This window comes from Adiantum capillus-veneris, chromosome 19 (genome assembly GCF_014529385.1).
Source record: "Adiantum capillus-veneris isolate H3 chromosome 19, ASM1452938v2, whole genome shotgun sequence".
Classification (NCBI taxonomy): domain Eukaryota; kingdom Viridiplantae; phylum Streptophyta; class Polypodiopsida; order Polypodiales; family Pteridaceae; genus Adiantum; species Adiantum capillus-veneris.
The window spans coordinates 60,123,675-60,149,870 of NC_140949.1; the positions used below are offsets into that span (position 1 = coordinate 60,123,675).

The window sequence follows — 26,196 nt, forward strand, 5'->3', positions numbered from 1 at the left end:
TTTTGACCATATGAATGTATAGCACTAATCAATGATCTTTTTTGAAGGGATGATGGCCAATGATACAAAACAAGGTTTTTATGCCTCGAGGGAGCTTCAATTCACTTCATCTTATACTCTCTTTTTTCCTTGCTATGCATGCTGTATGAGTGCTAGTTGGATGTGATCATCGAGGGTGTGCATTGAAAGTTGGGTTTGGCAGCGATTGTACATTTTTAGTATTTGATTTAAATGGAAAATCCTTGCATAACACTAACATTGATCTTGTTTGATGGACAAAAGAGAGCACCAAAAATTTTGGGCTTGGCATTGATTATGCATGCTTTTAGTGCTTGAGTTGAATTTCCAAATGCTTGAGAAGCACTAATGATTTGAGTTGTTTGAAGGGATGAGGGCAGGTGTGTGATTCCAAATGATCCAAGAAGGGGTCATCATTGCAATATTGCAAAATTTGGCTAATTAGAGCCATTCCAAATGTGTGGATTAAAGTTGTAATGCTAGATCATAGCTTGGTCTGGAAATTCATTTTTTTCATTTGAGCTAGTGTTTAGCCAACTTTTGAGCTTTCAAGTACATACTTTGGCTAGTAAGAGCCATTCACTTTCATTTCATCAAGTTGCAGTCATCTCTAGCTCATAGATTGCACTCAAAAATGTAAAATTTCAATTAAGCTAGTTGTTAGCCAACTTTTTGAAAAGCTTAAATTGTAAAATTTGGCTATCAAGAGCCACTTCATTTCATCAAAGTTGCATTATTTTTTAGCTCTTGTCTTGTTTTAAATTCCATATTTCATTGAGCTAGAAAATAGTCAACTTTGAATCATGCATGAGAGATGATAAAAATTGCACTATTTGCTTATGTAGAATCTCATTTTATCTCTCATGGTTGTTATGTATGCATAAATTTGATATCAAAGAGCATCATGTGCATAACCAAAGGCACTTTTTTCCCTTAGGTTTTTTCCCTTTGGAAAATTCGGGTATGCAAGACCCTAGCTTTGACCCTAGCTTTAGGTTTTCATTAAAGATTTTTGTGTGGCTTTTCAATAATTGGCTTTTGTAGCTTGTGTTCACACTTGGCTTCAAAAGGCTTCTTTTTGCAAATAAAAAGGATCAAGAGGCTTCTCTACACAAAGGATGCTTGCTCATGGATGCTCAAAGAGCATGAATAGGTGTAATCCTTCCATAATTTGGCTCTCTGTTCATCTCTCCATTCTCTTGCTTGGTTTAAGTGAAATTTTGCTTCTAAGTTATGGTTTTTTTTCATCTTAGAAAACTAGGCATCGTAAAGTTTCAACACCCTACTTTGTGAAAATCAAACTCACCAAAAAATTAGGTTTTATGAATGCAAATCATAGGTAATTGGCCTTGACCTTAGGTGAATGTAGGTTCATTTCTTGCTAGTCCTAGATTCTTAGTGATAGTCGTAAAACTCCACTCATTTTTTGTCATGACCTAGGGCTATGATTAGGCTTTAATATTTTTTAGTCCAATTGCCATAAACATCTCATAAAAGAAGCAATAAAAATGTGCTAAAAAATGAACCATGAAGCAAAGAAGTGTCCAAAAAAAAGTAGCAAAAATGTTACGAAGGCACATGAAAATAAAAATTCTATGTTATGTTGTTTCTGAGTGAGGCCTAGCGCCTTATTGGCACTTGGTAGGCGAGGGTAATCACCTTGGCTCGCTTGGTCAAGGCCCGATGCCCTGGGCTGATAGGGGTTAGCCTTCGCCTTGGTAAGCTAGTAGGCTTTTGGAACACCTTCTTGAGGGTTCAAGGAGCTCAGAGTCGCACCTAGACTTGCCTTGGGGTGGTAGCCTTGTGATTGTGCTTTAATTTTAGAATGAACGACTAAATCAAATCTTCCATGAGCTTCAAAAAACTTTGACAATGTACTAATAGATTATGAGTTTTTTTATAGCCCATAGACATGATAGACTTGAATGATTTATTAAGATTGTTCACTTCACATAGTTTTTAAGCTAGTAGGTTTATGAACTTGCATTAGCCTAGGGTCATAATTAATTGCTTGTGTTTCATGCATAAAACTGAAATTTCAAGTGGTTTAATCTTCATAATAGTTTGAGTATTTTTTTGCTTTATGTTGTTTAGTTTTTGACTATGATTGACCCATCTTTTCGAAGCACAAAATCACTTTGCATGATTGTTCATTTATGCTTCATGTTTTATTCAATCTTGGTGGCCTTTGATGCCCATTACGTGTTCTTATGTTTTGCAGCTCAACATTTCTTCCTTGGACTTGCTTTCTACCATGTCACAGTGTCTTGCTTCACCGGCACACGAGGACATGCACCAAATTAGGAAGGGGGGAATGTTAGCAGCGGCTAACACAAGCCACACCATTTATGCACCAAGTTGTGGATGTGCCATAGTGCACAGTATTTACTTTTCATTGTATAGGGCTTGGGCTCATTTAGGAGTTCCAAAGTTGTATGAGTCTAGGCTAGAGAGCTCACTTTATCCCATAGTTGAAGGGTTTGAGGTGAAAAACTATAAAATATCCCTATGCTTAATGAGAGGTCATTCTTGAGTGATCCTTTTGAGAACTCTCTCCCTAGAGGAGGTCTTGATGGCCTAGCCTTTGAGCTTAATGCCCATGCTTAGAAGGCTAGTGTTAATCACATGTGATTAGCGTAATCCTCTCTTAATTAATCTATTCTTGATTATGTTGTCAATCATGTTTATCTACTTTCCTTCATTGTTTTGAAGTGTTGATCTTCTCTAATCTAACTCTTACTTATGCTAAGCTACTCCGATTAGTGGAGTCCTTATCTAACTCTCTCGATTAAGCGGAGTGGGCATACTCGTGATTGAGGGATTAGAGTTGTCCTCTAATGGTGTGCTTGTGTGTGTGTAGGTTTAAGAAGCCTTGAGCTTAATTTGATTATGTGTGACTTGATTTGCACACCATGATGGGCATGGTTAGGGTGGCCGACTTGAATGCGATTTTGTGTGCTTAATCGTCAATGCATGTAATTAGAGTTGTGCTTGAGAGATTCCAAGATTAGTGTGTTTCACTTCGTTGCTTGATGTGTGTAGATGATTGCTTGAAATTGATGCTTGATGTGCAATTAGCATTAATTGTTTGGGATGATTTTTAATTGCATTGGAGGATGCACTCTCTCGAATACTCTCAATCTTTGCATCCGATGACGCTCTCGCACATTCTTTGTGTGATGCCTCCAAGCCCTAGCCGGGTCATGCTCTCTCTCTCCGGATTGATAGATTTGTGGGAGATTGTCTATGCTATGGCGAGCCTCCAACAAAGGCTTAGGTAGACAAATATTTGACCAAACTTTCATAAAGTCCCAATGTGGCACAATTATATACAACTATTTTTATTTTATTTGTAACGTTTTTAAATAGTTGATATTTTGCACATTAAATTGTCAAGGTAAAGTAAATTCAATTTCAATTTTTATATTTTTTTTGTACACTCTTTCAAAAAACAATTGATGTTTCATTGTTTTATGCAGGTCAAAAATAAAGGTGTTGATTTGGTGGGTGGTCCAAATGAGCACCTTTATTTTTGAATAGGCCCTTAGCGAAAATATCAACGACAAGTACTGCGGTAATAGCTGCGGGTATATTCCCGCAACTATTACCGCGATTATTGCTTGTAAACCACTACCACAGTTTTAGCTGTGATTATTGCTTGGAAACCACTATCACTTTTTTTTTTTTTGTACACTGTCAAAAAATAGTTGATGTTTCATTGTTTTATGAAGGTCAAAAATAAAGGTGCTCATTTGGGCCACCCAATTTTGGGTGGTCCAAATGAGCACCTTTATTTTTGAATAGGTGCTTAGTGGAAATATCAGCGGCGACAAGTAACGCGGTAATAGCTGCGGGTATATCCCCGCAACTATTATCGCGATTATTGCTTGTAAACCACTACCACATTTTTAGCCGCGGGTATTACCGCATACGCAATATTTTTCTCTTTCTATTTTCCTTTGTTTTTTTGCGGCAATGCCAGCAGTTGTGGATTACTCCTCTTATAGTGTCAACATGCATGATGCTCCAAGCTTAAATTGTTTTTAGCAATTTCTTCACTTGCAGACAAAGGCCCTTCAATTTTGGATTTTTGTTTTTCCGCACTCCCAGAACTTGCTTAAGCACTAGCAAGGCATCACCCCTTATTGCTTTTTGCATCAAGCTTTAGGCTTTTCTTCCTAATCAAAAGTCTTTTGCGATCATAAATTACAACGCCTCCACATGTTGCATCGTGACTTTTCCTATATGAGCCATCAAAATACATCAAGCATGCATTTTCAAGCTCTTATATTCTCACCCTTTCTTGCTTCATGGCTTCTTCTTTGATCAAAATTGGACTCTCTTTATACGTAAGAAGATGTGCCAAAGTAGCTCTAGTGCTTTCTTCGACCATAAATGAGAACTGAAACTCTTGAAGCTCAATTATCCATTTCATCATTGTCTTTGACATGTTTGAGTTATTGAACAATTGAGGAAGTAGAGAATAGCTTGTCAAGAAGGTAAAAGGTTGTGGTAGTAGATAACACATGAATCTTCTACAAGCATATACAACACTAACCATAACAAGCTCCACTTCAGAATAACCTCTCTCAGTAGCATTCTTAACTCAAATGGCACAATATATGGGCCTCATATATTGTGATCCTTTCCCTTTTTGTAAAATCATGGAACCAATAGCATATTCTCCCACTGATGGGTTCACACCCTGGGGGATTCACCATGGAAAACTCATCGTACCACGTAAGTGTAGGGGAGGGTTTTTTTTGGACAAGTTACATAAGCGTATAAGTTAGGGGCTGGTATCTCCCAAGCTTAAAAACAAGGGAGGGGGTATCATATTTATGGGGGAGGGGGGGAAGAAGTGAGAAAAGGGAAAAATGAGAGGAAGTTTTTGTGTTTCAAAGTCATGGCTTCCCAAAAGAGTTTTTTCTCGAACTTGTGAATCAATAGCTACAAAGATACATGCAAGAACTAACACTGCTTTGTATCAATTGCTTATTTTGTGATTATAGTTCATTTATTTTTTGAGGGATGAAATCTATAAGGAGTTTGTGTAGATTCAAACTTATGCGGAGAACCTAACAGAACTTTATAACCATGTACTTTGAGTAATTTAAATGGGTCAAAACTAGACAAGTAGCTAGAGTGCAGGTTGAACGGGCACATAGTTTGAAAATCAAACTAAGATAGATCGAGGGTACATCTAGTTATCAATAGAAGTGGTTCCTTAGTACATTGCAAGTCACTATGCTGCACGCTCTTTGACTAGTTTTACTCATTTAGATCATGTGAGACCTAAATTTTATATGTAAAATAGGGGTATGATAGTTTTCTACATTGATTGTCATATAAGCGTATAAAGAGGGTCATATTTCCTAGTATGAGTCGTATATAGGGGTTTTATCAAAATTGTTCACTCGTAGGTGGCGTCCCGTTTTATATATAATGTGAATCCCTCGGGGTTCACACAAAACTCTTTTTCCCAATATGGAGCTTGTATAGTAGGAAGACAACCCAAATCTCTTTGACTTTCTCAAAAACCTCTTCAAAATCATTAGTCCAAATTAAGGGGTCAACCTTTGTAGCTTGCTGTAAAGGATAGAGAATTTGTGATGCTAGGGACATGAATCCACTCATATACCTAATTTTTTGGATAAAAGTGCATAATCGCTTTGTATCCTTTGGGGATGGTAGAGACACTAATGCATTGACCTTCTTACAATCTGGATCTATTCCATTCTATGATATCACATTTCCCAGAAGCTTGAATCTAGGTTGTGTCAAATGACATTTCTTTGGATTCAATTGTCCTCCACATTCATCATATCGTCTAAATGCCATCTCAAGCTTCATACAATGATCTAGTCGAGTACTATACACACAAAAATCATCGATGAAATCTTTGACAAACTTCCACAATTATAGAGTGAACACCCAATTAGCTATTCTGTGGTATTTGACATGTCTATTGGTAAGCTCAAATGGTAGGACATAATAGCAAAAGCATCCCCATGGAGTTATGAAAGTAGTATTCTTCCAATCTTCAAGAGAAATAGACATTTAGAAATAACCTGAAAAACCATCGCACACACTATATTGTTAATGTCCTGCAATTGAGTCCAGAACTTCATCAATAAAAGGAAAGGGTTGAGGATCCTTCTTTGTGGCTGCATTGAATGGCTTATAATCAACACAGACTCTCCATCTTCTATCCTTCTCGGGGGTCACCACAATAGGACTTACCCATTCTACATTATCAACAGGGCATATGAAACCTCCCTCCAAAATTTATCCACCTCTTTCGTCCTCGTGCTCTTCATCAATTTCTAGTTGTAGCTTGATGGTCATATCAAAACTTCTTCTTACTTCCTTTCTTGTTATAGATAGTAATGGTTCCATGTCCCCAATCCTGGATAGCTCCCACTCCCACTGGTCTTAGCCCGGTCTTCCAAGAATAAAAGGAAAAGCTTCAAGGGCCACAGGCATGACATGACAATTGACAAGTATCTTGACATCAAATGCCTCTACTTCAAGGTTTTTGATAACTCCCAAACATTTGACTTTAGCATGATTGGCCAGCTGTATTCTAAACTTTGAGCCACATAAATTGATAAGTCCCAATTGATCCACACAAGATTGTGTGATTATGCATATTTGGGCACCACCATCAATATAAGCCTCTCCCAATCCTTGCCCTTTATGCCAAGTATCTACAATTGACAAATGTCTGGAAACTCACCAATACATAAGACCCTCATAGATCTGTGCCTTGGCTCCTTCTCAATTGGATTTACAAGCCCCTTCCATACGCGTTTGAGCTTAGGAACCATGTTCATGAGTTGCCCAAATGTGACGTTTGCTTTCCTTCCATCAAGATCCTTTTGAATGTTATAAGCATACTCTCCCTCAACCGCTAGCTATTCCTAAGTGGATTGAAATGACCAACTTATAATGGACTCAAACAGTCAGACGAATGTGGCCATAATCCGATTTAGAATGGCCAACCTTAAGCAGCTATACATGGCCCTAAGCTCATCAACCTTAAGTGACTTTATATGGCCAACAATAAGCGTCGTTACACGACCAAACTTAAGCATCTTTACCTGTCCAACTCTTAGCGACCAAACCAAAAGACACTAATCCCAAGGAGCTAGTCTTAAGTGATTGACTGTCCAAACCATAAGCTACTAACTCCAAGTGGCTAGCTGTAAGTGAATTGAAATGGATGAACTAATGCGATCCTAAGCCGCTTTAGAGCGGCCAACCCCAAGAGCCTTCACACGGTGGTGCAGCCAAAAGATGTTGATGCGAGATGGCATGAAAGCAATATCAAAGGTTCTTATAGATGTGTGTTGAGATGTCAAAGCATATGTGAAGATCTAGTGTCGATGAAGGAGTTCGTGATGTGTGAGATCTATATGGCTATATGGACTAAGATGGATATTTGATGCATCAAAGAGGATTTTCTATGTGAAAATCATCTTGGGACATGAAGATAAAGTGGAGGAGGAAGGACATGTGGTTCTTGATAAAAAGAGGAAGTGGATGTGTGGCAAGATTTTTTGCATATGGACAGCCAAAAAGTCTTCTTCTGTAAAAATTTTTAAAAACATGTTTTTTCTAAAATCCGTTCCCGAATTCAAAAGGAAAATGATATTTCAAACATTTCTGCATCATTTGAAAAATATTTTAGTTTTTATAAACTTTTGCTTTTCAAGGTGCGGAAAGGACAGAGTAGGGGACAGAGCTCTGATAGAGCCTGTTGATGTATACTCCACCATAGCCAATCACTTGTTGAAAAGAAGGAAGCTTCGATTGCATCGTCTCTGGTGTTGTCTCCCCATCCCTTCTTCTTTTCTCTTTTCTTATGCAAAGGTGTGAGTGTGTGTAGGCTATGTGTGAGCCCCCCAAACCAATTAGTGTGTGTGCAAAGAGGGAGGAAGAGAGAGGTGTTGTGTTTGTGTTGAGAATCAAGAAGCAATTGTGATGGTTGAGATGCAATAAGATTTACTTTTGTGTGTGATTGTGAACTTGGGTGTACGCAGTCAAGTGTTTGCAGTAGAGTTTAATCGTTTGGTGTGTTTCTTCGAGTGGATCGGGGTGTTGTGATTCCATATGAGCTATAGAGAGGCGTGTGTGTGTTGTTGGGTGCATTTCCCTTTCCTCCCTTCCATCTTCTGGTGCCCCCACGGAGGAGCATTGGATTGCTCCTGATTGAAGGTGAAGTTGTGGTTTTCGGAGTTGATGAAGTGCGAGCTTTGAAGAGCAGGTGTTGTGCAAGATGGCATGGACGGATTTTCTAACTTTCACTGCGGTAGAAGATGCAGAAACTTGGTTACAAGATTATGGTTTATTTGTGCTGGAGAGCAGACTGACAAGAGAAGGAGCGGTTCAAGTTTTTCCACTTCTAGTTTGATGTAAAGCAAAAATATGGTACGAGGGATTTCAAGATGAAGAAAAGGCAGATTGGATAGCTTTAGAAGCAGCTTTTCAATGACAATATGTGTCGGATGTGCAGATGCATGAGGTAAAGAGAAAGCTGGATGATCTAAAACAAAGGATGAATGGAGATTTTGAAGCATTCACATGGGAATTTGAAGCCTTTTGGAGACAACTAGTGGAGGTAACTACTTCCCAAAGTGTTGATTATTTAAATTGAGCAAATTTTTGGATTTCCTGAATGAGGATGTTCGAGACAAGGTTAAAGCCGATGGACCAGTGACATATGCGGAAGCGATAAATTTGGCAAGAGGTTGGCCCAAGAAGACCTTGAAGAAGAGGTAAGCTAGGCAGGGTTTGTCAAATACGGTGGTGCCCAGGCAAGTTGAAGTGGAGCCAAGGGTGTGAGGCAAAGAGACATAGTGATGCAAGAGGAAACGAGGGTTTTACTGTTGCAAGGAGGTGGAGCAATTTCAATTCCAAGGATGCCAGTTAGGGAAGCTCCAATTGTGAAAGAAGTGCAAGTGGTTCCAAATCGAGTAGAAGATGCACGGGAAAAATCATGTATGGTTGGTCAAGCTCCATTGGAAAGTGCTAGGGATAAAAGAGCAGTTTGTAGACAATGTTGAAGCGGTAAATGTAGAGGAAATCCCAGATCTTGAGACGGAAGAAGAAGTGGAAATAGAGGATAGCAGTTCCATAGATGCTAACACAATGGGAAATCGATTCTTCCCACTCAAGGTATGAGGAATTTGATCTTTTGCACGTAGATAAAGATGTGAAAGTTGGGCTTGAGGAGCAGGAGGAAGTGCAAACCAATGTGCTTAATGAAGTCCAAGTGGAGGAATCCAGGCCTACAGAGGTAGACATGCAAGTAAAGATGTTATGTTGTGCCATATTGATGGTTGTTCTTGTTAAGGTTGCTATGGAGTGTGCCACAGTAGCGCAACAGGTACGAAGGTCTGCCATGAAAGAGGAAGCAAGCTCGGCTTTCGGAGAAGACCAAGGCAGTGCAGTAGGGGATGATTCTCTATCTTCTTTGGCCGAGGATGAGGCCGAAGATGAAGTGAAAGAGCAGGCAGATGCAGTTGACAAAGCGATGGTGCTGATTGATCTTGAAGGGCCAATCGATGATGAAGGGCTTGATGACACTGGAATTGAGTTCGAAGAGGAGGTGTAGGACATCATGAAACGGACGGTGGTTCCAATGCAGAAGGTGTGCTCTATGGAAGATGAAGAAGATGCACAAGATGTGTATAAGCTTTCTAAGGAGTTATACAACTCATGGCTGAGAAGTTTGCTGGTAAGTGAAACACTGCACTATGTTATCCCTCGAATATAGGCTTCCTTTCTGAGGAGCTCTGTTTTACATGGTTGGGAGGGAGGGTCAGATGCGTCTGTTGATTCAAATGATGTGCTAACAGAGTCAGATATGTTGATGAGGCAAGATGAGGTTCGAAGAGGTGCAAAAATGCTATGGGCTTTTTGTGTGCATGATGGCTACATGCTCGGATAAAGCACTATTGGATGTTGTTGCAGATGGATGAAAGTGAACAGAGCCACGTGCTTGATCCAGGAGGACAGACTATGCAAAGGGGGGGGGGGGGGGGGGGAGGGCAACCCACTTGAGAATTGGAAGCAGGCAGGATGTAGGGCCTTGTACATATGGTAGTGGTTTTTTGTGGTTTGCTCATAGTGTTGTCTAGTCTTACAGTTTTCAGTTTCAGTAGTTCTGTTTTCTGGTTGAACATGAATATTCAACAATGGTGTTGGGCAATGATGGTGCATCCAAAAGGTGTCGATGTCAGAAAGCGTGAAAAGCAGTATCAAAGGTGCTTACATATGTGTGTTGAGATGTCAAAGCATATGTGAAGATCTAGTGTCGATGAAGGAGTTCGTGATGTGTATGATCTATATGGTATATGTAAGCCTCGACATATCTGACACGAGGCAGTACGACAGTTCAAAGAGGGATGGGTAGCATCAAGTAGTGAGAGAAAGAGTAAGGCGCAGACGAGAGAGAGAGAGAGAGAGAGAGAGAGAGAGAGAGAGAGAGAGAGAGAAATGGCATAGTTTTCAAACTATGCCTAAAAAGGCATAGTCACAAAACTAAGCCAGTGAAAAGCTATGGTTGTCAGTGATGGTCGGCTCAGATTACAAAACTCTAAGCCTCGTGTGAGCACCGCCTTAATGAGGGAGAGTGACATCAAGTCGACTACTAATTTGAAGGCACTCATAAAATAGAGTAAGATGTGGTTAATCTCATCAACCATCTCCAAATCAAAATATAGAGGAAGAGAAAACATGACCCTCTAGGTGCATCCGTGCATGCTACTTTTGGTCCGATGTCTCCAAAAAAAAGGGAAGCTCGAAGATGCTCTTGCAGACATTGCACTTTCTTTGAACTAGTGGGAGTATGTGCTCAAAGAGACAAGCCACTGACTGCCAAGATTTAGAGCTGGTTGAGCACTAGAAGACAGGGAAATTGAAGGCATTGAGCTATGCACATACCCAAGTGGCTTGATGGTTATAAACAACGCCATGCTTACATGCCCTTATCCTTTAAAAGGCCAACAAAAATTTAATCATAGCGGTAATGTGAAGTAGAGTGGTTCCTTTTTTTGTAGTGAAATGTATTTTCCCGTGTGTGGTGATACAATAGGCATCCATGAGCACTAGTACCAAGGTCACTTGACCACATTTGAACCCATGACCTTGCTCATTAAGGACAGGGAGCACTTCGCTTAACCAACCAAGCCCGCTCTTTTGGACAAAAATAGAGCAGTTCTTCTTTCAAATGCCTTCTCCTCCTATTTATTTCAAACAGCCAAGTGAAGCCTCACAGTGACAAGTGACAACTGTGAAAACAAAACGTTGAAAGGTCTTCAAGATGGCCTTACATGAAAGAACCCATTTACAAACAAAGTAAAATTAAAGAGTCTTTTTATTAAAAAAACCGAAAAAGGACTACCCTTTTCGCCGAAACTCACTAACACTCTTTGGTGTAGAGCAATTGTTCTAATTTAAACACTCATCCAAGATGATGTGGATTCAATTCGCAAGAAACCTCTAAACGGGTGAGTGCCGTAGCCAATCGGCCAAATTGTGGGATAGTAAGCTAAAGGGTAAATGTCCTAAAAAGGACTTCCCTTTCGTCGAAACTCACTAACACTCAACCAAAAGAGTCTTAAAAGATACGTTGGCCCTTTCTCCCTTGTTTTAACATGCCACAAATTCAATCACCAGTGAGAGAAAACGTCATCAATTGAAAGCAATTCGACATAGAGCTCTCATAAACCGTTTTTTTTTTACCTTGTTGGCTATGGAGTTACGCACAACAATGTATGTAATGAACCTAAAGTCCTCTAAACTAAAAAATGGAAGCTTGAGAAAAGCAATGTGTGGAGTCTATGCCTAATACATACAAGTTTCCTTTGTTTACATACATTTATGTATGTAAGGATGTCCCATGCCTTCAAAAAATGTCAGTGTCCCATGTGCATTCAATAGGAGTGGTATAATTCACAGAATTTACTGTACTTTGTTGTTGAAGTAAAGGCTAGAAACAACTTTCACGTTTAACAAGAAAAAGGGGTCATTTTATTGCCTCACAATATACATAAGTATCGGGTTTTCTTTACTAGCATTTGAACAATATATAAGTACCAGGTTTTTTTTAACTAGCATTTGAACGCACTCGGTGTAGATGATCTAAACTAACATAATATGGGAGAAGGCCAAATTCCAAAAAGAAGAGTAGCTCCTAGACACGCGATAAAGAGCGAGAGAGAAATAGAGAGGCCACCTTCGGCCGTACTATCTCTTATAAGTGCAACCGGCCAAGAGCATACCTCAATTGAGCCTGTGTAGTAGCTTGAGTAGTGTAGATGAGCTGCTACATACGTTCGTAACACAAGTGCTTGTAGTAGGTCATGGTGCACCTTGTCGAGCCTTCGGAATAGCCAACAGCGGCGACAATCTCATGGTAGTGAGGCCCCTCTGCTCAGACATGTCCACATCCATGTGTGTTTGACCATTAGGAAGCTCCCATTGGAATGTTCTCACAAGGTTAGCCAGAGTGATATGAAGCACAGACAAAGCCAGGCGCAAGCCTGGGCATACCCACCTCCCTGATCCAAAGGGAAGGAGATCATAATGCTGCCCTTTAACATCCAAGTCTTTGCCATCGAACCTCCCCGGAAAGAATTCCTCTGCATTTTCCCATACGTCTGGATCTCTTCCGATGGCCCACACATTCACAAACACGAGTGCCCCCGGAGATAAGGTGTACTTGTCCAACTTCACCACCTCATTTGCAAGATGGGGAAACATCAGAGGGACCGGTGGATGCAAGCTGAACACCTCTTTCACCACTTTCTCGAGATATGGTAGTTTTGATATATCCTCATCGGTTATGAAGTGATCACCCTCCTTCGTCATTATCTCATCGATCTCCTGCTGAAGCTTTTTTAGCTGGCAATCAGGGTTTCGGAGAATCTCTGCCATGGCCCATTCTAATGTTAGAGCTGTTGTATGAATGCCAGCAGACAATATGTCCTGTTAAGCACAAAGGCCCAAAGCTAAATCAGAACTGTAGAAGAGTGAAAAGGCTTTCAACAATTGAAACAAAGACTTAGGCGAATATGGTACTCAGAAATTCATTTTGATCATCAGATTTTTTCTGGTCAGTTGCTTCTCTGGAAAGGAGAACCTGCATACAATATACATACACAATATATATGAGCATTGAAGCTTCAATTCAACCTAAGCAAAGATGGCTTCTTGCTTCATTTTCTGGTTCCCATTTGCCTTGATCTTCAAGCACAAACCTGTAGCAAGTCCTTTGGAAGATCATCAGCTTTACAGCCCTTCATGAACTGCATTCTCTGCCAAACCATGGTTTCAATCATCTTATCCAGACGCTTATGATTGTTTCTCATCGCCCGCTTCCGTGGCAGATCAAGAAATTTGAGCCAGGGCATGAAATCCCTTTCAGCATTGACGGAAAGGCATGGCCGCTCACCCCGGCAAGTGTTTCCGAATGGACAACTCGGCCAAGGGTGTTGGCATTCATCGTGACGAAGGCTTCGCCAAGATCAACAGTTTGCGTGCCATGGCGAGACTCTTCGAAGAGGCTGTGAAGCAAGTTGCGAACTTCCTGGTAGCGCAAGTGCTGGAGGGCTTCAGGCGCTTGGCGGTGAAGAGCGCCAAGGTGCAAAGCTTGCGGAGGATCGCCCATCGCGGGTTGTAGCTGGCGAGGACGAGGCGGCTGCCATATCCATATAAGACGTAGTCAGCAGCGAGGAGACGGGGGTGATTGGCAAGGAGTTTGTCATGGGTGTGGAGGACCTCCTTGGCAAGGCGGGAGCTGCAGACGACGATATTGGCGCGCTTGGAGCTGAGGCGGAGGCCCGAGGCGGCGAGCGAGGTGGGCGAGGACGTGATGCGGGCAGCCGGTGCCAAGGAAGGGCAAGTGACCCAGGAGAGGCCATGAACCAGGACGGCCAGGAGGGAAGCAGCTATCGCGCCGAGCTGCTGATTTTCTGAGTTTGAGAGGCAAGATGGCAAGTACCACAAGAGCCACTGCTAATAATATGGCAGCCACATTCTGGAGGAGTTCCATAATCTGCTCTCTCTCTCTCTCTCTCTCTCTTCCTATGACGTTAAAACTCTGTTCTTCTTTTTCTTCTCCTCTTTCTCTCTCTCCAAATTATACGCCATATGTTCCCTTATCTACTACCAAAATATGGCGGAAGGGCTTCCCTTTACACATGTCGCAATCTGCGATCTGAAAGCTAAAGTCCGAAACGAAAAAAAAGCTCAGTTGCACGCGATAAAGAGGGAGAGAGGGGAAGAGAGAGAGGCCGCCGAAGGCGGATGGCCGTACTAGTATGTTTTATTGTTACTCCAAAAAAGTCTTTGGTTGACCATGTCATGTCCAAATTTATCTCGGATACTTTTATCCCTCGGCTCTAAGCCTCTTGATCAACTTTTATGCTCCTTTGGTGCACACATGGTGCCATTGAGCTTGTCGTTCCACCAAAAGCGATTGCCACATCAGCAAGACCCGCCACGCCCTTGTGCTCAAAGACCTGGATTGCAAACAATTGTAACGTAATGGAATCCCCCCCCCCCCAAAACACCTTCACGTTCACAAGGCCTCCTCCGTATTTGTAATGTGGGAATGAGAATGTGGGTGGCCCATGTCTGCAAAAGCTGCCACGATCGTCGCATGGAGCATCGGTAGCCCTATGTCTACCTATAGAGCTCCTTTGGCAAAAAAAATAGGAAGGCAGTCTATGACTAAACGCCTTCCATGTGTGCAAATCACTAGTCGGATGCAGTGTTTGGGAAAGTAAATTTTTCATAGACATCTAGGTTTCCTCCTTGCCAAGATGCAAACCAAAAACACTACTAGAATTTTCTCAATTTGCAAGATTTTTGAAATGTTTTCTTGTATATTTTATCAGTTTTTCTTCCCTTTACCTTGGCTTGCAACCGCCTAATCTTGATTTTCAACTAGCTCGAGGCTAAGCTGAGGCAGACCTTTCTCAAACATTGGAACTGACTTGGATGTCTCCCTTGAAGAGTGAATGAGCTGCTGTGTGAATAACGAACTACATCTGTCAAGAGGAAGATTATTAGCCTCCTAAGGTATAGAATTACACAAACCATGCTCGATAAAGTCCTTGGGCAAATGCCATCTTCTCTGTCTCGCCACACATCTTCATCATGACCTTGTAATGCTTAAGGCCAGGTTGCAATGGATGGTGTAGAGATAGAAGATTATATTCTACAAACAAGATTTTCACTACTAGTACGTTCACACATCGTGCAAGCTTGTCATCAGTGAATGACAATGAAAAGCAACAGCTTACACGATTCAATTGACGGCTTTCTTGTTGAAGTATTGAATCAGTGTAATGTATCAACTATTAAATGCCATATCAACCATTTGACAAGATTAATTCCCAACATTTGTTGGCACTGCCGTAAGGCAAGGTCTATAGGGAGAAAATTTGCTCGCATGGCCATAGGGGATTAAGCCAATGGGGAGTGGTCCAGTAAGGGTGTGTTTTTTTGGATGGAGGGCATGCATGAAATTTCTATTTTTGTTAGCTGGATTGGGTGCATTTTGGGCGTGGAAATTTGGTTGTGTGTGTGTGTGTGTACTTTTTCCGTGCTGTAGGTGAGATAGCGAGGTTGCGAGAGGGAGGACGGGATCGTGCAATTTTGGAGAGTTGTAGCCTCTCTCTCTCTCTCTCTCTCTCTCTCTCTCTCTCTCTCTCTCTCGTGTGAATTGTATCAATCAAGATGATAAACAGGACCCAAAAGTGTATAAACCCAAAGTAATTATGCAAAATTACGCAGATATAGGATGACACGATCTCCACAAATTACAACGGCAGTTATATCCCCTGTCGTTGCAAGAGTGTAGTCTAGCTAGGCAGAAGCCCCTGTTTTTCAGAATAGTGCCGATGCAGACTGCAGTTGATCATAGGCTTCAGCTCGAAAACTGTAAGGTGGAGAGCACCATGAGAAGCTCACCATTTATTCTGAGGCACCCTTCTACACTCTGTGCTTGTTCTTCGTAAGAAAGCCTTCTGATTTTTTATGTAATTTCCTTTCAGCTATCTCAGCTAGTAGAGTTGGAATTCAAGCACAGATGCAAGCAAGCATTAGAGTTGGGCTTTCCAATGCATGAAGTCTCAAAGTTGTTTGCCCCTGATTGGGAAGGCGACATTACAATCGTCATGCCAGGCATGTTAGCACAGGTAAACTGCTGTTTTGCATTGGATGGACTCCAGTAATTTAGATTGAGTAGTGATATATGCTTATGGGGTGCAAGCTTTCTTGTTGATGGCAAAGCTTCCTACAGTACAAACCAATCGTGGCATTGAGCTTATGTAAAATGAGTGTATTACAGTGCTTAATCAGCAGCGCTAGCTACAAAGAAACTTCAAAAAGTGTCCGATGCCAACTAACAGAGGATGGACAGTTTCAGGATTTGCAAAGCACATCCCATCTTGGATTTTTTTATCATAGGACAAGTCGATAGGAAATAGTAAGAATAAGGGTATTGAGTCTGCCTTACCAATTGATAGTCCTTGGACCAGTGCAGGGACCTTCTTCGAAAACATGGCTTTCTGTAATTCAAATGTTGGAAGTGATGGAGAGAGCAGCTTGGATAGCTTTGATTAGTCTTGGACAAACGCTGGCGGTCCTTTCAGGCGATCTCCGTCTGCCAATAAGCTCATTGTAATGATGGGATTTTATAACGATGCTACAAATATGAGGGCAAAGTAGGCACAGATGTGGAATCAAAAGGGCCTCAACAACAAGTATTTTGTCTTCATGGGATTCAACACATATACTGGGAAGATGGGAGCAGATGAGATCATTTGGAGTAAGGTTTTGTGTGATGTTCTATATAGCCTCAAGAACCATGCTCAAGCACATACTGGAAGTGTGATATTTGCACGATTTGTGTAGGTCTCTGCATGGAAAAGCTCTAGCCTCTGATGGGGCAGAGCTGTGTATCTACTTGTCTTTATGGTCTTCCACGATACTATGCCCTTTAGTTATGGGTGAGTAACAGCTTCGACCCTCATCTTTTGGGGATGCCTGTTGTTAAGGATTGATGGATATGGCCAAGTGAAGGCCACCCTTTTTCCTTTTCCCGGAGGGTCAAATGTCATGGATTTCCGAGTGGCTCTCACCAAGAATTTCCATGCAAAGCTAAGAGAGTACCCATGTGCTCTAGAGCTCAAGGAGCTGGTAATGCATTTTCGTTATAATCAGAAACTTATAGGGCTTATCCAAGCTCCTTTAGAGCCATTCCCACAACCCTACTAAACCTTGGAAACCATCTCAAAACCTAGTGAGTCGCAAACCTTGCATGATCTAGTGGTTCCACATTTTGAAGGACTCCACTTAACAGAAGGAACCCTTTGAAAGGTGACAATAGGCCTATTAGACTTTTTAAAACCAAAACTATTTAACACCGTTTTAGATGAAATGGGAAAATCCCACAACTTTGGGACTAATTTCAACGCCTATGGATTCCTATTTTCCATTAAATTTGGAAAAAATTCATTTAATTTGAGAATGTGACAAAGAGATAGATTCTCAAGAAAATGGTGGTGTTGAGAAACACCTTTTAAAATTTTTATTTTTATGTGGGTGTTTCAAAACACTTCATAAAAGAGATAGATTCTCAAGAAAATGGTGGTGTTGGGAAACACCTTTTAAAATTTTTATTTTTATGTGGGTGTTTCAAAACACTTCATAAAAGAGATAGATTCCCAAGAAAATGGTGGTGTTGAGAAACACCTTTTAGAATTTTTATTTTTATGTGGGTGATTAAAAATACTTCATAAAATCATACATAAGCTAGGGAAATAAAACAATGAGCAAGATATGAAATGCTATTCAATTTTTCCTATTAAGCTAGTCTGTGCCTTCTCCATGACATTTGATGGGATCTTGATTGTTTCCGCAATTCTTCCACCCCTTGGAGTGACCATACAATTGTATCAACACACTCCCAGCGCTTTGGGTCAGCAAGATTGCAGCACCAACACTTTTTCCAACAATCCTCATATTGTTCTTGGATTGTGGGATTTCGTTTTTGATGTTTTGGTGCCCAATACTCAATCAGAACTTTCTTGTAGTTAGGAGATGATTTGTCTACATCAACGTTTGACTCTGCCACTCCTAGCCATGTCGGATATTCAAGATCTGCGGGTCTCACAAAAACAAGATCCCCTTTTCTTACATCAATTTGAGGCCTAAAGGCCTCTTGTGGCCTTGCACTTTGAGGACCAACATAGTGATCATTCAATTCTTCATATCCTTGAAACTCATCTCTGTCTTCCTCTATCTCTTGCATTCAATGACTCCCTATAGTCTTTGGCCAAAATGTTGTATATTCACCAATGTGTTTATTGGTTGGTTGTTCAAGCTCATTGATTATGTTTTGCCAATAAGTGATAATAGTCTCCATGTATTTTGTGGAGTCATGGTCCTTTCCCTTTAACAGAGAACATCTTTTCCAAAATTCAAGATATGACTTAATCCCTTGAATAACAAGCGGACTATCTCTCACATAGTCTACTATAGGTACCACATCTGGACAGCCTGTTGGTAATTTTGGTTTTCCCTGGTCATCTTTTTTCCACAACTCAATTCCTAACTCCTTTGGCATCCAATCGGGTGATTTGGGATGAATTTTGTACTGCATTACTGGGACTTCACCTTGCATATAGAAACGAAATTGAAGTGGCTTAGAGTGTCCGACTAGAGCATCTTGTCCGTCACACATGTACCCTTGCACAAAGGATTTAAATTCGGGAACTTGTGTCATCAAAAATGGTGCTGGAGCTGAGCTTTCACATTTTTGAAAATGTTCCATCAGATGTGGAAAAGTGAATGTCATTCCTGTTCGCAATCTTTCTGAGAACCTACTAAACATTGCATCTATGTCCTCATGTGTATGACCCACCATTAAGAATCCCAAATGCACGGTTTTGAAAACTCCTTTTGCTACTAACAAGGATAAGTATGCAAATAAATATCGATTTTTATTCTCTCCTACACAATTATCTAGCTGTAGCAAAAGATTCTCAGGCAATTTTTGAAATAGAGGAGTGGATATGGTATCCACAACACATTGAGAGGAAGTTGATTGTATGTGTACAATCTCTTCATTACATCCTTGGATGGCCAACGGTGGTATCATTGTTGATGCATTCCTCTCACGCTCTTGCTTTATTTTGTTTTGGAGGTCTAGAGCTCTCCTTGAGTTCAATGCATTGAATAACGTTACATTACTGCATGGCATATCGTCATGGCATAAATCTCCTAGTCCATGGTTTTCTATTCTTTCTAGATTCTGTAAGCATAATGCAAGGGAACCAATTGTAGCATTGGGATCTGAAGGCCATAGACCATTAAGTGAGAAGTGACCATACATTCCATGACCATGTCCATGTATTATCATACCTGTTAATGATACTTGCAATTGACATGCATTCGCATAATCTTTTGAGTTCACACGCAACCTAGGTATTGCTGTCTTTTTTTGATCCATTTTATCATGTATAATGCATAAATACTTATCCTTTTGCAAATGGGAGAACTTACGCCAGGTGTAGTCCACATTCCTACAACTTTGTTGTTGCAACATGTGAATTCGACGTTCATCCTTGAAACGCGCAATCATCTCGTCATCCTTTGTTGACTCTAGTTGAGACTTTATCCAACTACACACAACACATTTGGAGAACTCACTTGTTTTTTACAATGTCACATTAGCAAACTTTGTATTCCAAATCTTATTGAATGTCGTGCTAGACATTGGCTTGAGACTCATGCTGTCAAGTGTTTTATTGACATCATGTAAAATGTCTACTTGCTTGTACATGTTTGGTATTACAAGCAAAGTTTCCCTAGTACCATCTTCCATGGTTCTACTCTTATGTGGCATTCTCTCCGAGTTTTCATCAACAAAAGAGCGCATCAATGTCCTTCCCATTTCTGTATGGTCTCTTCCTTTTCTCATGACACCATCATTACCATGCACTGAGCATCTAACCCCATTCTCAAAATGTTGACGGTAACAATAAAATGAAGTTTTTGGATTGCCATGAATTTCGTACCAAGCTCTACTGCAAACCTCACTGCCATTAAAAGAAAACACATAGCATGTCTTTGTAGTTGTTTTGTTCTCACGCCATGCAGTCAACATTGTATCATACACATAGTTTGTTCTATTTTGCAAACTCTTTCCCCAAAATTCATTGCGCATAGCCATGACCTTATCTCGATTGGCATATTGATAACACCTTTTGGAACAACAATCTATGGTTGAAACAAGCTGAACAGATGCTAGAGATGCTTGATTGGATCTCTTAGAAGCTTTCACTGACATTTTTGGCTTCCTATTTACAAAGCAATATTTCCGCTTTTTTGAAATAGGCTTTACCAAATAAGCCGATTCAATGCATGTGTCTTGTAACGCATGCGTAGCATGTAGATCCTCATAGCATAACAATTCTTTTCCATCCATAGTTGTCACTCTCTTGATAGTCCAACAAACTAGATTGATGCTGCATACACTAGCTTCTGCAGAAATAGTAGCCTCATCTGCATAGGATGTTTCGATACCAATACCAATGTTATCTTCACCTAGCTCACGAAAGTTTACAGATTCAAACGGACACACATACATGACAACCCCTTCGGCTACTACATGTGTTTTTCTTTCATCCCAAAGTTGAACCCTCTTATCCTTCCAAACCTCTCTGTAGCTCATTCCATTACATTGTGCATCCAATGCTCCTTCTGCTTTGTCAGCCTCATGCATAGAAGCCCCTTTGTACTACATCTCATTTATATGTTGCAACAACCCACTACTCCATTTCACAATACTATGAAAGCATCTCCCACTGTCAATGCATCCATTGTTGGAAAAGGGATGAGTGCTTTCTTTTCAAAACACAAATCAACTGGCACCGATACATTGCCTTCCCCAATAAGCATTCCAGAACAATATGCACTTGGATTTATTTCAAATATAGTTCCAATGGCAACCTTTTGTGTCGCTACAAACATGCACACTCTATCACCATGATTGAAATTAGCCATACCTGCAAGAAGATTTGCAAGAATAATTGTTAAACAAACCGCTTGCAGAGTATATTGATTTACGTAGCATAAAGCATAACAAGTATGTATGTGGGTGTTTCATGAGAAGCACCATGTGGCCTGAAGGTCATAGGGTTCCCTCTATGCTACTAAGAATCTCTTTGTGATCTATGCTCTGTGATCTATATTGACTTCCTATGGCCCATAGACCACAAGGCGCCCTCATTGTTTCCAACAAACCCTCATTGTTTTGCTATGGCCCAAGGGCCATAGCTCTATATGCTGGTATAGATCATATTTTCTCTATATTAGCTCCCTAAGGCCTGAAGGCCATAGGGTTGTCCTCAAGATCACCTCACGGAGTTTCATGTCAAGTATATATACATCCTATGGCCTTAGGGCCATAGGGAGTTTCATGTCAAGTATATATACATCCTATGGCACCCCATGACCCTAGGACCATAAGATCTCCAAATGAACCCTAAACCGGCAATGTATGGCCCTTGAGCTTATACATTGCAACCCCATGACCCTAGGGCCATAGGATCGGCATATGAAACATACGACAATGTATGGCCCTTGAGCTTATACATTCCAACCCCATGACCCTAGGGCTATAGGATTTCCAAATGGAACATAGGGCAACGTATGGCCCTTGAGCTTATACATTGCAACCCCATGACCCTAGGGCCATAGGATCGGCATATGAAACATACGACAATGTATGGCCCTTGAGCTTATACATTGCGACCCCATGACCCTAGGGCTATAGGATTTCCAAATGGAACATAGGGCAACGTATGGCCCTTGAGCTTATACATTGACACCTTATGGCCCTAGGGCCACAAGACTTCAAAACATACAAAAAGACAACCTATGGCCCTAAGCCCAAGGGTGTGAGCATTGACACCCTATGGCCCTAGGGCCACAAGACTTCAAAACATACAAAAAGACAACCTATGGCCCTAAGCCCAAGGGTGTGAGCATTGACACCCTATGGCCCTAGGGCCACAAGACTTCAAAACATACAAAAAGACAACCTATGGCCAAGATGTCAAAGGTGGCCAAGATATCAATGCAGTCCCATGGCCCTAGGGCCATAGGATCTCTATATGGAACATGTGGCACCCTATGTCCCTTGAGCTTATACATTGCCACCCCATGACCCTAGGGCCATAGGATTTACAAATGGAACATAGGCAATGTATGGCCCTTGAGCTTATACATTGCCACCCCATTACCCTAGGACCATAGGATTTCCGAATGGAACATAGGCAATGTATGTCCATTGATCTTATACATTGCCACCCCATGGCCCTAGGGCCGTAGGATCTCCATATGGGAATGTGTCACCCTATGGCCCTTGAGCTTACATATTTCCATCCCATGACCCTAGGGCCATAGGATCTCCAACTAGAAAGTAGAGCAACATATGGCTCTTGAGCTTATACATTGTCGTGGACCTAGGGCCATAGGATCTCCAACTGGAACATAGGGCTATGTATTGGAGCTTATCCATTGTCGCCCCTAAACCCTAGTGCCATAGGATTTCCAAATGGAATATAGAGCAACTTATGGCTCTTGAGCTTATACATTGCCACCCTATGGCCCTAGGTCCACAAGCTTCCACATTGCCACCGTAGGGCCACAAGGATCTCACCATAGGACATAGGATTTTCAAATGGAACTGAGTGTATGCTTTGATCCTTGACCTCCAACATTGCCGTCCTATGGTGTGAGCCCAGGGGTGGCTGAGGTGCCTTCATAATAATTTCGGCCATTCAAGGGATATCCGCAAGTGGCATAAATTAAAAAATAATTAATTTTTTTTTTAAACGCTACGACAAACTTAGTTATAATGGGTTTTCAAATACACTTATTGATATTGAAAAAAAAAATAGCGCACAATTTTCGTGAGAATTTTTTTTTAATTTAGCTATTTTTAGTGTATTTTTTACTATACAGATTTTGATTCTGGAGTCAAATTTTGTTTCATGGGTGTCGTTCCACTCGTACTACAAAGATATGGACATTGACAAAGCCTTGCACCAACTTTTTTTTTCCATACTCTTTTTTTCCCCCCCTGAAAAGCTCTTTCAATTTCGGAGCTGACGAGCTATGTCTCATTTTCGTACAAAGCCTATAACTCTAGTAATCTCGACTGCAAACCCGTGAGAGCAACCCCTACATTCAAAATTCGAATTTTGAATTTCTAACTTAACCTAACTAACCTTATCTCTCTCTTTCTCTCTCTCGTTTCTTGCTCGAAAGCTACACAGAAACCTACACAGAGCTTGTCTTTCTCTGTCTCTCTCTCCCTCTCTCCCTACGCATACAGTTCTACGCCATCGTTGTGACGCGCACACAGATCTATGCGAAGCCATCGTCACAACCTTCAACAGAAGGACTGTTGTCGCGACCTCCCAAACACAGATCTGTTACCATCATCGTCGCGGCCTCAACACACCTAAGTGACTGCTTGCTAGTGCTGCAGTTGGTTTTCATCAAACACAGATTTACTCAGAGGTAACCTGTAGAAATCCTAATCTGTTTGCTTAATTCGGTCTTAACTATTCTTAATCTAATTATATTTTAGCTAAGTTGTGAATCACCTCTCTCTAAAACAATAAACAAAAATCATTACTTACATCTCTAAAACTGTAAAACTGTAGACTGTAGAACTATAAAATAGAAAAATCTCTAATTAGAGATCTAAAACTGTAATACAGAATACTCTAATTAGAGACCTAAAAATATAAAACAGAAGACACTAATTAGGGACCTAAATTTGTAAAACAAAAAACTCTTATTAGGGACCTAAATTTGTAAAACAGAAAACTCTTCATAAGTGACCTAAACTGTAAAATTGTAAAACTCTAACTGCAAAAATCTCTAATTACAAAAAAATAATATAAACCTGCAAATACAAAAGACAATAACTACAAAAAACGCTGAAACTATGGATACCTGTAATTGGGTTGTGGGGAGTTGGGCACACGTTGTAAGAGGACGAGTAGAGCGCGCTGTTGTTCAGTTGCAGGAGGATGGGAAAAAAAAAGAGGCAAAAAGGTGGGAAAGAAAGTGTACACTATATGTGTTTGTAAGATATGGTGTAATATAGTTTCTTTAAATTCATTTGTAGTCACTAAAATAAAACTAGACATCGAATCTTTAGAAGGGCAGACAAGGTGTGGCTACATAGGGTTTCACCTCATACTAAAGAGTAACATATGGCCCTAAGGCACCCTATGACCATAAGGCCATAGGGTGGTCTCACATCATACTATAGGGTGACCAATGTCCCATCTGGCCATAGGGTGCCAATGTACAATCTCAAGGGTCATAGGGCTCCCTATGTTCCTATTGAAGATCCTATGGCCATAGGGCCATAGGATCTCCAAAACATATATATGGCACTATGGCCATAGGATCACATGGTGCTCTATGTCCGATCTAGAGACCTTGTGGCCCAAGGGCCTTAGGGTGGCAATGTACAATCTCAAGGGCCATAGGGTTCCCTATGTTCCTTTTGGAGATAAGGGTGGCACTAGGGCCATAGAATCTCCAAAAGCAACATAAAGAACCTTGGGCCATAGGATCAAAGGGTGACATATTGGAGACCTTATGGCCCAAGGGCCATAGTGTGGGAATGTACAATCTCAAGGGCCATAGGGTTCCCTATGTTCCTTTTGGAGATCCTATGGTCCTCGAGCCATAGGATCTCCAAAATGAACATATGGCCCTACGGACATAGGATCACAGGGTTCCCTATGTTCCTTTTGGAGATCCTATGGTCCTCGGGCCATAGGATCTCCAAAATGAACATATGGCCCTACGGCCATAGGATCACATGGTGCCCTATGTCCCATCAAGAGACACTGTGGCCCAAGGGCCATAGGATGGCAATGTACAATCTCAAGGACCATATGGTTCCCTATGTTCCTTCTGAAGATCCTATGGCCCTAGCACCATAGAATTTCTAAAAGGAACATAAGGAACCTATGGCCATAGGATCAAAAGGTGCCCTATGTTCCATCTTGAGACCTTGTGGCTCAAGGGTCATAGGGTGTATTTGTACAATCTCAAGGGCCATAGGGTTCCATATGTTTTTTTTGGAGATCCTATGGCCCTATATCCATAGGATCACAGGGTGCCCTATGTCCCATCTAGAGACCTTGTGGCCCAAGGGCCATAGACTGACAATCTACAATCTAAAGGGCCATAGGATTCCCTACGTTCCCTAGGGTCACAAGGTGCCCTAAGTTCCATCTGAAGACCCTATGGCCCAAGTGCCATAGGGTGGCAATGTAGAATCGCAAGGGCCATATGATTCCCTATGTTCCTTTTGGAGATCCTATGGCCCTAGATCTGTAGGTGCATGGGGCTGCCATGGTGCCCGTTAATATGCACCATAGTGTACCCTATGTACGTAGGCCACCCTCGGGCCCTTGGATGCCCTCTGTCCCATCTAAAGACCTTGTGGTCCAAGGGCCATAGGGTGACAATCTACAATCTCAAGGGCCATAGGATTCCCTATGTTCCCTAGGGTCACAAGGTGCCCTACTTTCCATCTGAAATAATGAGGGCACCTTGTGGCCTTCGGGCCATAGGATCTCTATGTAGAGCATAGAGAGCTTCTTACTTCCATAGAGGGAACCCTATGGCCTTTAGGCCACAGGGTGTCAATATAGAGATAACAGAGGTTCTTACTAGCATAGAGGGGACCCTATGGCCTTCAGCCCACAAGGTCTCCTCAATATAGAGAAAATAGTGTTTTTTACTGGCATAGAGAGCACCCTATGGACCTGGGTCCATAGGTTGCCAAAAAACTGTCATGAATGGTTTCTTTAAAACATACAGGGCACCTTGTGCCCTTAGGGTCATAAGATGTGTAGAGCATAGAGAGGTTCTTACTAAAATACAGGGGACTCTATGGCCTAAAGGCCACTGAAGGCCACAGAGTCCCAATATGGAGCATAGATCGGTTCTTACTAGCATAGAGAGACCAAATAGTGCTTTATACATGGGGCCTTAAGGTGTCAAAACAATGAGGGCACCTTGTGGCCTTGGGGCCATAGGATGTCAATTTAG

The 26,196-nt window shown here is 41.3% G+C and overlaps 2 pseudogenes across 1 annotated transcript; one reads left to right on the forward strand and one right to left on the reverse strand.

Annotated features, from left to right (window-relative positions):
* Positions 1 to 11,975: 11,975 nt before the first annotated feature.
* LOC147434100 (desmethyl-deoxy-podophyllotoxin synthase-like) lies at positions 11,976 to 14,171 on the reverse strand (annotated as a pseudogene). Its single transcript, XR_015185237.1, has 3 exons — positions 13,287 to 14,171; positions 13,097 to 13,168; positions 11,976 to 13,014 (listed from the first exon to the last, which is right to left on the reverse strand). The product of XR_015185237.1 is annotated as a desmethyl-deoxy-podophyllotoxin synthase-like (transcript).
* A 1,764-nt stretch (positions 14,172 to 15,935) lies between these two features.
* LOC147434101 (uncharacterized) lies at positions 15,936 to 17,053 on the forward strand (annotated as a pseudogene).
* The last annotated feature ends 9,143 nt before the right edge of the window (positions 17,054 to 26,196 follow it).